Consider the following 16,125-nt stretch of genomic DNA (forward strand, 5'->3'; position numbering starts at 1 on the left):
CGATTCTAACAAAATAAGTCACCTTGTAACAATAAATCCATAATACTTACAGTATAATAAAAACATATCAAAATTCATAGCTCGTTATGAACTCTCTTGAAACAATCCAAACATGACAATTTAATTCACACAGTAATATTAATTTAGTCATTAAAATTGTATCAGATTCACAACTCCAACGGCGTCGTGCTCCAGGGTTCCAGGAACGCCCTGCCCTTAGAGAAAGCCACAGATAAAGTGTGTTTGACCTCAGATAGCACACAGATGGGAGCATCCAAAATGGTAATGTATAAAATGTATTGAGTATACGCTAAGCCTCAGTGCCTGCAACTATCACCTTCCCCCCCTCCACTACAACTTTGAATTACTTCAATATTTTCAGGCATCATAAAATTAATTGCAGCTTTCAACTTTTCAGGGCATGTTGACAGAGTATACAGTAGTTAAGCATTTAACTTATTAATACTTATCTGTACAAAATATCATTGGTTAAATATCATTTGATTTAATTATGTAAACTTCGAGCAATGGACATTCAGGAGAATGTGGAAATATACAGAATGTTCAGATAGAAATGTATTGTGTAGCTCCAATATGACTGTCAGATAGATTGGAATAGCATGAGGTTGTATGTGCTTATTCATTACATTTATCTTCAACATGCAGCTCCAGATACAGCCCTGCCATTAGTTGAAGGCAGCAAATCCAATAGCTTCAGAGAATAGACTTCCTGAGATCTGTGTGTAACGTGAGGGATTACTGCAAATATATACATTTCAGTAGCAGTACTACACCACCTTTTAAATACTTGAAGTCCTCAGTACTCATCTAAAACATAACAGGTTCTTTAATCAAGGAGTGGACTATGGGAACCTGACAATATCAGGATGAAACAATTTATTTTCATTTCAGCATCACAAGAATGACATCTCCATAGGCCTACATCATTCGATACATCCATTCCAGAAGCTCTGGGCAACTGTCCTACAAGACAGACTCCTCACAGATGACAATATCAGATTTCCCACAGACAAATATCACTAGGTTTATACGTTTATCATATACTCAGACAATAATGTATTGTAACACTCACGGAGCACAGGAAAAGGAGAGAAGGTTAGGTGGAATATGGTCGCCAACGCCTAAAAATGTGATTTCAACGCCTAAAAATAATTCCTATTTCTCATACTTACTTAATTAAAAACCACCATTCCCACTCCCTCGCCCTCCAAAGGCACGCCGACAAGCACATCATAAGGGGATCCCCCTGAATGACAAAGCAAACAGGAAGGTTTTTATACACAAGGCACACCTTAATCAATACATACACCTGGCACAGGCAGACCAACACGGAAGTTAAAATAGGTTGAGTTTCCCCCTAAGAGATATTAAATAGGTTTCATAAGTAGTACTTTCTGGGGATCTAGATAACAGTTGCAGCCGTTAAAGTAAAATTCCCCCAAAAATAGTTACTTTCCACAAAGCATAGTTAAAACTAATGTTATCCCAGGGCTGGTTAACTGTAATGTATTTTTTGTTATGTGTGGACCCCAGTAAGACTAGCTGTTGCCATTAACGCCGGCTAATGGGATCTATCAAATCAAAATCAATATGACCTTTTGTCTATATTCCCGGTTCTATGCAAGGGACAAAAACAATGTGTTCAAATAAACATGGGTTGATCTGTTATTGGTCCTTATTTATTAATTAATACAACAGTGGATCACCTCACTAAGGGAACATAGACATGGTCCCACAACCACAAACAGCCAGAGGTTTACTAAACAGACACTCACAGCCTTCCACCCTGCCTACCAAACCAACCTCCTGGCATGTTTCAAGGTAATACTTCAAGAATCAATAGGTACATATCAATAATTTATAAGTACAAAAATGGATGTAGTAATTGTAGATTTCCTATAGCTTTTCATGACATCACTCTGTATTCAGCTTCAAAGGGGCAGGATGGTGTTTATTAACCAGTAAGTCAAACAAAAAATCTGCAGAGAGAAAGACCATGTTCTCTCATTCATTCATTGTCCTCATCCGTTACTGCTTACTGGTTGGGTTAATTTTTAACCCATTTGGTTTTTAGTGAGAGTTTGTAAACTTACTTTAAATTACCTTTATTTATTTATTTTATTTTATTTATTTCATTATGTTATCATGGAGTCAAACTGAGACCAAGGTCTCTTTTGCTAGATGAGCCCTAAATTACAGAAATAAAAAATATATAAATACAAAATTCAAGCAGAAAGAAATGTATAAAAACCAACACATTCATCAGTAAAAAGTCCTCAATCAGTGAATTGACCTAGAGGCACAAAAACATTAGAATTAAGAACATTTTGAAGATTGTTCCACAAATACGCATTGCTATTAATAAAAATATCTACATGTGGTAGGTTGCTATAGTGACCCATAGTTGGATGACTGGTTGGGCTATTTTTAACCCATTTGTTTATTGTGAGTACTGTAAACTTCCAACTACTAGGTATTGTAGATGCTATAGAGGCAAATGGTTGGCTATTGGTTGTATGATAACTATCAAAGTTTGACAGAGTACTGTAAACTCCGACAGGGATGGTTTCCTTATGGGGGGCTCGTGGTCAAAATGACCTAGCTGTACAGGTGAAGATTGCCACAGATCCAACTCCTCTCCCCAACCCCTCCCATCCTCAGACCCCTCTCCACTCATCTGACTCATTCCTCCTGTGCACCTCCCCTGGCCAGTAAACCACATAAATAGTCTCAAACTGAAGAAGCTACCCAGGAGCTTGGTTACCTGGAAACGGGAGAGAGTGGGGAGTGCAGGACTGCAACAGGTGGAGTTTAGGATAAGGAGGAAATAAAATGATCTTTGCACAAACCACTGGGATTAGGACAGCGTGCAAGGATGGGGCTTGTAGTGTTTATTGCATTTAATTATCAGGATTTGTTATTTTTTTATTTATTTATATACTTATTTTGTTTTCTTTCAACTTAACTAAAAAGGGTTTTTTTGAGTTATACATGCAAAAACTTTAGCTCTATATTTTATATCAATAGCTGCTTCTTAAGGATTTATAATTTTAAATTGAATTTCTACACCTGATTAGCAAAGAGGCACATTGATAGTTTACACCTCCTCATTAACGTACCTTTTGACATAAGAAGGGGAAAGATGATTATAAACAGGCGGTAACGCCAGAGGACGATGGAAAGAAGAAGAGTGAAAAGCAGGTGAAGAAAGCCAAGGAGAAGACGGACATGACGACTGAAAAAGGAAGTTGACCTGGTGAGGAAAAACCAATTATTATTATTATTAATATTATTAATTTAGTTGACATGGACAATGCACGTAATCATATGCAATTTGTTTAAAATAGATACAGTGACATAGCTTCAAAAATGTCTGTATTTTCAATAAGAAAAGACAAAGGTGCACAGTAAACAAAAAATTTTTTTCACATTAAAAAGACCACGGTTTACTATAGAATACTACAGTATAATTCATATAATTCTATAGTAACTCAAGAATATATAATACACTGTAGTATTCCTCAATCATGTATAACTCTTACTATAGAATGTTGTAGTATACTTACTGTAGAATGCTATAGTAAATATGACAGTATTATTGGTTAAAGAAACACTGTAGTAAATACTACAGTAATGTAGCAAAAACACTACAGTCTGCAAAAACACTACACTTTTTAAAACCATAATAATCACTACAGCATTTATTTGATATGCCCTGCCCATTCCATTCCCCCATATTTCAAATGTGCCACCCATATGTAAGAAATTATCAGTTCAGAACTCTATCCTACCTACCTACAGCAGTTATGGAAAATGTTTTCTTTTAGTATTTCTTCAGTAGGTTTCCTGGAAGAGAAAGCCTCCTCTATGTCAAAGATAATAAACCAAAATACTATAGTAAATAATAAGGCAGCAATGCAGTAATGTTATACGGTAATTTGGGCGGGAAATAATTGTAGATTTTTGAATGGTACTGTGAATTCATCCTACAGAATACAGTACCATAATGTTTTTTTGAGCCCCAAAAACCTTTTGACCACTAGTGGGTGCATGGTATTGTTGCTTCTTGGCTCATGACCATATTTTGAGGCTTGCCTTGTAAGAGGCTATATTTGTTGCAATCTGCTAGTGAGAATGTTGTACCAATTTAACTGGTCTGTGGTAGTAGTGCCCATCAATTTCAAATGGATAGGGAACATATTGGAGTGGCAGTAAGTCTTCAACCTTTAACGGTTGAGCGTTTTGCCATGTCTTTTTGGTCTGTTTTGCCCTGCTGTTGCTGACAGTTTGGAAGCCTTTGTTAAGGCCTCTAGAAGTGCAAATGATATAAACACCAAATATCTATTGATATGCTGTAATGTGTGTAAGCACTACCTAGCAGCTACCCTGTTTGTACCAATCCCATGTCATTAGAGTAAAAACATTGTGAAATACAAACATCTCTCCTCAATTAATTTCATTCATCCATTCATTCATTCCAAATAAGTCAGTAGTATTAACTTTTTTTTAACACATTTTTAACTTTAACTGTATATATAACTGTAAAACAACACATTTCATCAAACCTATCCAGTGTATGTGAAAATAAAACTTTATTTTTATTTTTATATTAACAGTATAATACAGTAAAATTCTTACAAAACAACATTCTACTGTCATTACACAGTACTTGCTCTGATACTTTATTTACATAACAGTAGGCAATAAGGACATACAGTAACTTACTTTACCACTAGCTGCCTGCAAGTTACTGTCAAATTCATGGCAACCCCTTTACAGCGTAAGCCCTATTAGTCTATGTGGACAAGAAAAGGTGCAGCATACAACCTATCAAGCGGAGTATCTAAAGCTCTCTTTGGTTTCTAGATTTGCATTTGGCCACTCATTTGCATTTTAATTTACATACTATTACTCTGCAGTGAGTCTTGGTGGGCAGTTCTAAAACCCCAAACCAGCTACGTTTAAAACTTCCCCAAAGAAACAGTAGCCTATCTTTGGAAACTGCTTTCTTGCCTGTAGTGGAATAGAAAACGGATATGTGCACTGTGCAGTACTTTTTTCCAGGGCAGGAATGTAAAATTCAGTAATGGATTCAGTCATGATTCAGACGATTCCATCCATCTATACAGAAACGAATGGACTCTTCATGGTTTAGTTTAAGTCTTTGTGCTGCATGACCTTGTCATACCTAGAATCAGTTCAAATTATTGGAGGAATGTGTTTTCATAACTATATGTTCTGTTTACTTCTGCCAAGGGGGAAAGATTAGAGAACTACCTAGTTCAACAAGCTCTCTCTCTCTCTCTCTCTCTCTCTCTCTCTCTCTCTCTCTGATTTAGGATGACCACAAAGTTGACCTTTTGATGAACTTAACAGGAAATACGGCACAGACTTAGCCAGGGTGAGTGAATATGTATGTGTGTGCAGTGTGCCTCCGTTTGTATACATTGATGAACCACTTGGATCAGTTGCTCCCTAAGGATTACAGCTGACTGAAATTGGAAGAGTACTGAGGTCGTGGAGGTTACGGCACAAGGTCATAGATAGGTAGAACTTTCATCTGCTTTCCAGTGTCATGATGAAATCACTATCTACCACTGAATCTTTTCATATGAAACGTATCTATATCTTCCGAAAGTTTACACAGAGTTTGGAGTCAAAATATGTATTTTCCGATTGTGTGACATCCCTTCACTTACTCTGTGTTGCTCTTCTATCTGTCTGTCCTCTTTTCCATTTCCCCTCTCTCTTTCTCATCCCTCCTCCACCCAGGGTCTATCACTCGGTTCGGAGCTAAGGATATCCTTCTTCGCGACGGCCCCAACACCCCTGACTCCTCCCCGCACTACCCCTGAGTGGGTTCTGCAAGCAGCTTCTTTGGCGGGTTCTGCATGCTGTGGATCGGGAGCTGTGCTCTGCTTCACGGCACAGACATTATCCAGGTCACCTCAGAGGAAGAGCCGACCAATGCTAATGTAGAGAATCATACAATCATAGAATTCAGAGATAATTTGAGACTTGACAAAAAACACAAAGCCTCCAGTGATGGAAAGGGTTTTTCAACGTAACGATAACGCAATATTCTCATAATCTTTCTGCCTAACAGTTGTACTTCTGGGTCTTGTGCTCTCGCTGTTGTCGTCATTATCACTGGTTGTTTCTCCCATTACTACCGAAGAGGCCAAGAGCTCAAAGATCAAGTGGACTTCCCTTTACAAGAACCTGGTCCCACAGGTTAGACTGCATTTTCAAACACCTCTGAGAAGAACTTGATCATATAGTTACCTCTACAGATGTTAATCCTGTCATCTGCCTTGTAGCAAGCCCTGGTTGTCCGTGATGCAGGGAGAGGAAGAAACATCAACACTTCAGAAGAAGTGGTGGTTGGCGATATAGTGGAGGTGAAAGGGAGGAGAGACAGGATCCCAGCTGATTTGCGATCATCGCCAGCGGCTGCAAGGTGGATACATAGAAATACATGAAGTCGTGTCACACACGTAAATGTTTCCGATCATTGTTGTGATGCAATTTTTTCCCACTCAGGTGGACAACTCCTCCCTCACTGGTGAATCTGAGCCCCAAACTCGTAGTCCCGATTTTAGCAATGACAACCCCCTGGAAACCAGGAATATCGCCTTCTTTCTCTACCAACTGTAGTTGGCAGGTAAATACCTTCTGTAACTAGCTGTAATTATTGAAAAGTTATTACCCAAAATTACTTAAAATGTATGAATTCGCTATTTTATGATGGGATTCAGACCGGAGTTCCATGCGCATAAATGGAACTTTATTCTTTTTTTTATGCACTCTCCTCGGCTTTGTGATTCTAAAGCATGGGGAAACGCCAGAAATTGAGGTCGTGTCTGACTGATTTTGTCCCGTAATAATTTCACCACCGTTACCGTCGAGGAAATCATGAATAAGTTCGAGCAAACCTGCCGGTTCTAAGTGGGAAAAGCATCTACTTTATTTCCCCCAATAGAAGCGTACACATTCTCCATAACTGTCATTTATAAATTGATAAGAGCTAATTGATAAGAGCTAGGTAAATGAGTGAAATTATGAAATATGTGTGCGGTTATGCAGAATTTTTATTGTATGGCCTTATAACTTGCAGGGATCAAATTTGGAGACACGCCAAAAATAAAATATTTCTTTATTTTTAGCAATTAATCTTACTCAATTGTTTGGGGAAAAGTGCGACAGTAAAAAAAAAGAGTGGAGATAAGGTAAAGAGTTGCGCCAAATGTAGCCACTGTGCTCTCTAGAACGTTTTAATCATATGCCCCAACGTTTCCTTTTTCGCCAATAGCCACTATATTTAACTGCCAATTTAGTGTTCGTTCCCTTCCTTACATTCGTATCATTCCATTACATCGTTTGATTTAGCCTAGCTTTATCTCGTTCCTCTGTAAACTGCACACGTCTTTGTGGCTGTGGCTTGAGGGTCAAGTAATAGTGAATGCTATTTAATGAAGGCCAAATACAAATTGTAGTAAAAAAAAATCGGGGGCAGATAGGCTTGTTAAATCATTATGGAGCTCAAAACCGATACTTTGATCTTGACGCACGGCGCAACACTTTGCACAGTTCCATGATTAGTGCGGGAAATTAGTATGTTTATTATATCATACTATTGTATATACTATTCTCCATACTATAATTATAAAACGATTGTAAGGCTAGACTACTTTCAACCTCACCACTGATTAACTGAATGTGGCAACTTTCAAAATAATCAAAACACCTTTTTTTTTGTACATAAAGGCTTTCTTTTTTGAAGGTGGATTCATGACTTTCCAAACATAAATAATGTGTAAAATCAGTGTTTTAAATTAGACCCACGAGAGTTCTGAAACAGAGACAAATATGAATATGTTTTCATGGCTGTATCTTTCTTTATATTCTGAAGATATTCTCTACATTTTCAAGTCTTGTGGCGATCAAATTTAAATTAAAGGTGCAGCAGTATTTAAAGAGATGTTTAGATAAATGAACAGGAAAAACGAGTGACAAAACCTCCTGATTAAAATGAAAATAACCAGAGTGGGTGTGTTTTCTGAGGTTGAATTAAATGTATTAAATGCACGCAAAGGGAGACCTTGCCTCGAAAACCTTGTTAAGCTCCCTCCATAAGGTAAGTCTGAATACCAACTACTAAGAAGTGTGTAAGAAAGGCAGGCATATTAAAAGTGTTCATTTGTCTGATTCGGCCTCTTTGTGATTCTAAACCAGGAATCATCAAATCATCAATTATTTTCTTGAGCAGATGGTCTGGGGGCCTGAACATACAATTGGCTGCAAGAAGCCCAAACATATAATATTTGACTAAAACATCTAATTTCAAACCTTGCTTCATTTGTATATGATCACGTGTATCTTTATTATGTGTGGGAATAGTTGTGAACACATATTCCCAAATTTAAATCACTTGGAGCTGATTTCACAGAAGGCTTTTTACATTTTTAAAGTCCAACAATGAAAACTTTTGACTGGTGTGTATATATATATATATACAATACAAATATTATTTATTTTATATATATATATATATATATATATATATATTATATTATATATATATATATATATATATATACACTACCAGTCAAAAGTTTGGACACAACTACTCATTCAAGGTTTTTTCTTTATTTTTACTGTTTTTGACATAGTAGAATAAACACATATGGAATCATGTAGTAACCAAAAAGTGTTAAACAACTCGTATATATTTTATATTTGAGATTTTTCAAAATAGCCACCCTTTGCCTTGATGACAGCTTTGCACACTCTTGGCATTCTTCAACTAGCTTCATGAGGTAGTCACCTGGAATGCATTTCAATTAACAGGTGTGCCTTCTTAAAAGTTAATTTGTGGAGATTTCTTTCCTTCTTAATGCGTCAGTCAATAAGGAACATTTCTAAGAACTTAGAAAGTTTCTCTCAAGTGCAGTCGCAAAAACCATCAAGCACTATGATGAAACTGGCTCTCTAGAGGACCGCCACAGTAGGAATGGAAGACCCAGAGTTACCTCTGCTGCAGAGGATAAGTTCATTAGAGTTACCATGCTCCAGAAATTGTGGCAGGCCAGGAATAATCCCAGAGTTCAAGTAACAGACACATCTCAACATCAACTGTTCAGAGGAGACTATGTGAATCAGGCCTTATGGTCAATTGCTGCAAAGAAACCACACAAAGGACACCTATAAGAAGAAGAGACGCTTGAGCCAAGAAACATTATGCTGTAGCAATATTGGACCCGGTGGAAATTTGTCCTTTGGTCTGGAGTCCAAATTTGAGATTTTTGGTGCCAACACTGCTGTGGCTTTGTGAGACGCGGTGTGGGTGAATGGATGATCTCTGCATGTGTGGTTACAACCGTGAAGCATGGAGGAGGAGGTGTGATGGTGTGGGAGGAGCTTTGCTGGTGACAATATCAGTGATTTATTTAGAATTCAAGGCACACTCAAACAGCATTACACACAGCATTCTGCAGTGATACGCCATCCCATCTGGTTTGCGCTTAATGGGACTATCATTTGTTTTTCAACAGGACAATGACCCAACACACCTCCAGGCTGTGTAAGGGCTATTTGACCAAGAAGGAGAGTGATGGAGTGCTGCACCAGATGAGACCTGGCCTCTCACAGTGTTTTACACTTTTTTGGTTACTACATTATTCCATATGTGTTATATCTTAGATTTGATGTATTCACTATTATTCTACAAATGTAGAAAATAGTAAAAATTAAGAAAAAACCCTGGAGTGGGTAGGTGTATCCAAACTTTTGACTGGTACTGTATATATTTTGTGCTCAGAAAACATGGGGAGGCCAAATAAAACCTCCCACATTCCAAATTCGGCCAGCGGGTCGCCAGTTGGGGGAACCCTGTTCCAAATATGTCTCCATGTTTGGTCCTTCCAGGAACTGCCAGAGTGCTCCGTCATCAACACTGTGACCACATCATGGGTCGTATCGCCTTGGCCATGAGTCTGGAACGCTGAGACGCCTTCGGGATTGAAATTGATCACTTCCTTGAAATCATCACCGGTGTGTCCGTCTTCTTCGGGCAAAGTGACTTTTCTTTAATCCTCTGTTATTCTGGGCTATGGTTGGCCTGCCATCTCATCATGCCCTCATTGGAATCATCGATTTGCAAATGTGCCAGAGGGTCTCCTGGCACTGTAACTGTGAGTGCTGAGCTGAAAAGTCATGTTTTAACAAGATCTTCATGAAAAGTTTAAACAACAAAACATATTTTGTCTCATTTTTTTATTCTTTAACCCCTGCTATGGATTTCCATCTTAGGTGTGTCTAACTCTGACGCACATAGCGTATGGCCAAGAAGAACTGCCTGGTGAAGAATCTCGAAGCTGAGGAGACCCTGGGGCCCACCTCCACAATCTGCTCTGACAAGACTGGCACCCCTAACTCAGAACAGAATGACCGTGGCTCATGTGGTTCCCGACAACCAGATCCATGACGCGACACCACAGAGAAAGAGCGGTCCTCTTCGACAAAAAGCTCCTCCACCTGGGCTGCACTGGCTAGAGTCGCTGGCCTGTGCAACCAGCCTCGGTCTTCCTGGCAGAACAGAGCAACGTACCTATCCTCAAAGAGATGTAAGGTGGTGACGCCTGCGAGACTGCCCTGCTGAAGTGTTCGAGCTGTGCTGTGGGTCTGTCAAAGACGGACCTTGAGAAAAGCACCGCAGTCGTTGAGATCCCCCAACTCCACCAACAAATACCAGGTGCACACGTGGCTATCATTTTATATGCATAGTATCTGGTCAATCAAATCAAATCAAGCTTGATCTATAGAACATTTCAGACATGGAATGCAATGTCACAGAAAAACTATGGACAAAAACAATTGAAGTAAAAACTGAAATATTTACAACAACATAAGAGGATAAAAAAACAAAATATAACAATAAAACTGACAAACTGAAGAAGTAAAATGTGTGGGTTAACAACGGGTTAAACTGTGATCCAAAAGGTGGTGTCATGGATTTAAAATCATGGAGTAGGCTTTTTCTCAATCAGCTTGTAACTGCCACTGGGTATCTACAGTCCAATACGCTGCCGGAACTTTACTTTACCAGGCTTACTGGTAACCTGCTGAGTTATTTTAATTTTAAATAAAGTAAACCCTCTTCATGGTATCATCTCATCAAAAACAATAAATTTCTTCCCTTAGCTCTCCGTTCCTTGAGAACAAAGGCCGGGTGAGTCCAAGTGATATGCTGGTGATGAAGGGGGAGCTCCCTGAGAGGATCCTGGACAGCTGCTCCACCATCTTGCTCCAAGGCAAAGAACATCTTCTTGACATGAGATAAAAGCATCATTTCAGAACGCCTACGAAGCTCTAGGAGGGCTGGGAGAGAGAGAGTGCTGGGTAAGAGAGCACACACCAATATGGAAACATATTCATTCAAAGGTTTGGGAGCTAATGTCAGTCTTGAACATGCAGGATTTGTTCAGCGTGTTTCTGTCTCTCGTGTCCTTTTCGGTTCTGCCATTTCCAGCTCCCCGTGACCAGTTTGCCGAAGGCTTTGACTTTGACTGTGAAGAGATGAACTTCCCCACTGAGAATCTGTGCTTCGTTGGCCTCATGTCCACGATTGACCCTCCCCCGTGCTGCCGTGGCCTGAGCTGTGAGCAAGTGCAGGTAAAAGTGGAATTCAAGGTATGGCAATATCATATTAAACTCAACACTCTTAGGCCATCACACATAACAGCCACTTGGATCAGACCACTCAACTTCCCTTCCTACGCTTAGGTTATCATGGTTACTGGGGATCATCCCATCACTGCGAAGGCCATTGCCGCGTGTGGGCATCATCTCTGAGGGCAATCGAGACTGTTGAGAAATTGCTACTCGTCTGAAAATCCCAGTTTCTGAGGTCAACCCAAGGTATGTTGCAGTTTGTTTTTGCAGGATAATTTCGGTGTATGTCCTCATACTTTCCTACACTTAAAGCTGAGGACAGGGAAACCTATATTTTGCCGTTTTGGAAAAAATACAAAGCCAGTTATATTTAGCTTATATTTTAACATTCCATCTTTGTGCCATGCAGAGATGCCAAGGCCTGTGTTGTCCATTGGACAGCTGAAGCTGGACATGACCACCGAAGAGTTGGATGAATCCTGAAGCATCACACTGAGATTGTATGTTTGCTGGGCGGAACTTCTCCTCAGCAGAAGTTGATTATTGTGGAGGGTTGCCAGCGTCAGGTACTATTTTAATTAATGAATCCATGCTTATGTGTCAGTCAGGATCATTGCATCTTTCGTATGCTAAGACCTTTAAACACCTCTCTTACTTATCCACAGGGGTTGGCATTGTGGCTGACAGGTGATGGTGTGAACGATTCTCCTGCTCTGAGGAAGGCGACATCGGGTGTTGCTATGGTATCGCTGGATCTGACGTCTCTAAGCAGGCTGCAGACATGAGATCCTCCTGGATGACAACTTTGCCTCCATCGTGACTGGTGTTGAAGAGGGTATGAGGAGCTCTGCCGAGTGACTATCAATCTGCTGTGTCTTTCCATCTCCTTCTGTCATCACCCTGACTATCCCTTTCACCCTCTATTTCCCCTCAAGGTCGTCCTGATCTTCGACAACTTGAAGAAGTCCATCACCTACACCCCTGTCCAGTAAAATTCCAGAGATGACCCCCCTTTATCTTCTTGCTCCTCATAACATTCCATGGCCTAGGGACCGTCACCATCCTCTGCATCGACCTGGGAACTGACATGGTGGGTCTTTCCAGATGTGGATACTCCTACTTTGTGAACAATCCCATTCATGTTCTGGTGCATCACCACAGAGCAATGTCATTGATCATTTCAGAGGTTGTTCAGAAGGTAGTCTCACTAACATCGAAGTTAGCAACGATGTGTTTCTAATTTGGAGGTGATCTTTCCATCGATACCTTCAAGATCCGCTCTCCTGGCCTATGAACAAGCTGAGAACGACATCATGAAGAGAGACCATGGAATAAAACCGACCCGACTGGTGAGCAGAGACTCATTAGTGTGGCCTACGGTCAATTTGGTAAGGCGTTAATTTGACCCTGCTTCTGTTTTGCCTGCCCTTTTAACGGGTCTTTTGAGTTGTATGTTGACCAGTCTGTTTCATAGCACATTTACAATCTGATCGATGTCTCTTCACTGACAAAATGTCTACACTTTATTAGGATAGTCCATCCTGTGTATCAGCAAAACATCATACTAACAACAGACTATCTGTTGATAAGCAACTACTTGCTACGGGTTAGGGTAAGGGTAAGGAAAAGTTAGGGTTCGCGCTAGGGTTAGTAGATAGTTAGTTGAAATGTTACTGATGTTAGTCTGAGATAGTCCCATCTGTGAACCTCTCCCCAGACTATCTAAATAAAGAGTATTACCTAATACTCTCCTCCTTCTTCCTCTTCACAGGAGTGATGTTGGCCGCAGCCGGCTTCTTCACATACTTTGTAATCATGGCTGAGAAACGGGTTCTATCCACTTGGATCTGCTAGGTATTCGTTTTGGACTGGGAAAACCAGTTTATCAACGACTTGGAGGAGACAGCCTACGGCCAGCAGTGGGTGAGTACACAAATGCCGCTCTCTGCCTTTTGCTGACGCCTTACTAAACGGATCCATAGAAATAGAATGAATGAAAGGGCGTCGCCATTCAGTCAATGATGGCATAATGGGTGAGCTGGCATGAAGGTATACCGGTCAAATTGTCAGGTTATAGCTTCCTAGCCCGTTCTATTCATTATATTTATATGAAGGGATTAGCATTAGCCTTGTTTTGAGTACCTTCTTGTGTGATGAGTTCTCCATTACAGAGCTTTTTCAATCTCTCCAATTTTTTTTCAAATGTAGTTTAGTCAGTTAGTTTATTCCATGGAAATTCAAGAAAACTAAATAAAACAATAAATGTGATATAGTATTAAAAACTAAGTTCAGAAGTCATGGCTGGATTATGCATCAGGAGTTGTTGCACAGCTTGCATTTTGGATAGTCAGCGGAGGAAGAATCAATGGTCTTGAGAAAGAGGGAACCTTTCAGTCACTGCCAGAGAGGCAGACACAGACAGGTCCGTGGCACTCAGCAGCTACAACTCCCACAACCCCCCAACGTCCTCTCCGTGCTTTGGGCTTCGTAGACAGCTTGCTACTATTCCTCCAGAACTACCATTTGTACACTTATGGATACCGCTGCTGTCACTGGCTCACAGGCTCACCACACATTCATTTAAAATGTAATAAACACCTCCCCTCTTTCTCCTCTTCCTCTTTGTTCCTCTATCACCTCATCTCTCTCTCTCTCTCTCTCTCTCTCATCTCTCTCTCTCTCTCTCTCTCTCTCTCTCTCTCTCTCTCTCTCTCCTCTCCCCCTCTCTCTCTAGCTCTCCTGCGGCTCTCTCTCTTCCCCATCCTTCAGACATATGAGAGCAGAAAGATTATTGAGTTTTCCTGCCACACAGGCGTGCTTCGTCGCTGTCGATTCTGCACAGTGGGCCGTTTTGGTCGTCTGTCAGGATAGGAAGAAATCCTTCTTTCAGCAGGGACTAATGAAGTAAGTACACACACTTCTTCGATCTCCGATGATCTTGGTCTAGAGTCTGGTGAACACACACAACACACACACATGTTCATACAGCCCTGCAACTCACTTCCAAAATCATCCTCCACCCTGTTGGTTTAAATTCTTGAAAGATATTTTATTTCCTCCCACCTAGGAGCCGTGTTCTCATCTTCGGACTTTGTTCGGAATCCGCCCTGCTCTCTTCCTGTCCTACTGCCTGTTGGATAACCATCAGTTATACTACTCAGTGAGCTTCAGATTATCTTAAACTCTTCTGTATACCAGCTTGGAACAAAGGTCACCGCCTGTTTTAAAAGATGAGTGGTAAAATGGGTGGATATGATAGAAGGCGGAAACCTGCGCCTCACAGGATCAGTTAGGGTTCACTAGCTAGCTGAAGTGTAATTGGGGTTTACTGCCCTAGCGAGAAAGCATCAGATTCACGCTAATTTAATATTTTATTTCTTTTCCTTCCCTCTTTCCTTCTATTTTCTTCTCTATTTCCTTCTGTTATTCCTCAGGCCTTTCTGGTGGGTGTGCCTTTCCCTACACCCTGCTCATCTTCATCTATGATGAGGTTAGGAAATACATCATGCGGCGGAACCCAGGAGGTAAGTGCTCAGGGACTATGGACCACAACAAGTTGTTAAGCTAATGCCGACAATTAGCCGTCACTGTCAATTTATTGTATAATAACATGACAATGACATGTAGGATTGAGTGCAGAATTATATCCTTTTGTATCATGGAGATTTGCAGTGTGGCAAGATGAAATCGAACTAATTCTGTTGTTTTCTCTGAATTGTCTCTTCTTTCAGGTTAGGTGTACCAGGACTTACTATTGAGGCAGCGGTCCCAGGATCACTCCAATGTCACTCTGCTACAGTATTGCCTTATAATGTGTAATCATTCATTTTACAATGATATTAAACCTGTTGCCTTTGATAGACAATTCTCAGACCTTACTTGATAGTCTATTCCTGTAGCGCTTTAAGGTACCAGTTTGCACTTTGCTATTCATCTTTATGGAGTCAGATTGCATAGTCTTTATTATAGGTTGCATCGAGTCTCATCAAACATGAAAAAGCAGCATAGCTGCAACACCAGATCACCCTAAAAACGTTGGAGAACACACAGATCGATCTGGCGTGGAAATGTGCAGCAAAAACAACAAGTCATCATGCACAATGACAACAGTAGCCTATACCCGCAAATTTGCAAAGTAAAAATGCATTAAGGCTAACATGTGAATGAAGTCCATTTGTCTGTCCTTACATTGAAACAGCTTCATTAAATCATTCTGTATTTTGTTGTTAGGCCTATCCGAAAACACGGTGGAAGTGTCTGGGTTCATCATTACCCCTAAATGCGCCTCTTGTTTCCATGTCTTTCTTCAAAATGTGACTGTTTTCCTTTAGGCTACCTAAACATGGGAAAAACTGTTTATTAGCCTACAAGCGTGTAAGCGTGGTCAGTGCGTGAGAATGTAGAAAAGAGCGCCAACATGTGAGTGTTCAT

The 16,125-nt window shown here is 40.2% G+C and overlaps 1 pseudogene; it reads left to right on the plus strand.

Annotated features, from left to right (window-relative positions):
- The first annotated feature begins 594 nt into the window (after positions 1-594).
- LOC123481618 lies at positions 595-15,430 on the plus strand (annotated as a pseudogene).
- Positions 15,431-16,125: the final 695 nt, after the last annotated feature.

Source organism: Coregonus clupeaformis, chromosome 22 (genome assembly GCF_020615455.1).
Source record: "Coregonus clupeaformis isolate EN_2021a chromosome 22, ASM2061545v1, whole genome shotgun sequence".
NCBI classification, from domain to species: Eukaryota; Metazoa; Chordata; class Actinopteri; order Salmoniformes; family Salmonidae; genus Coregonus; species Coregonus clupeaformis.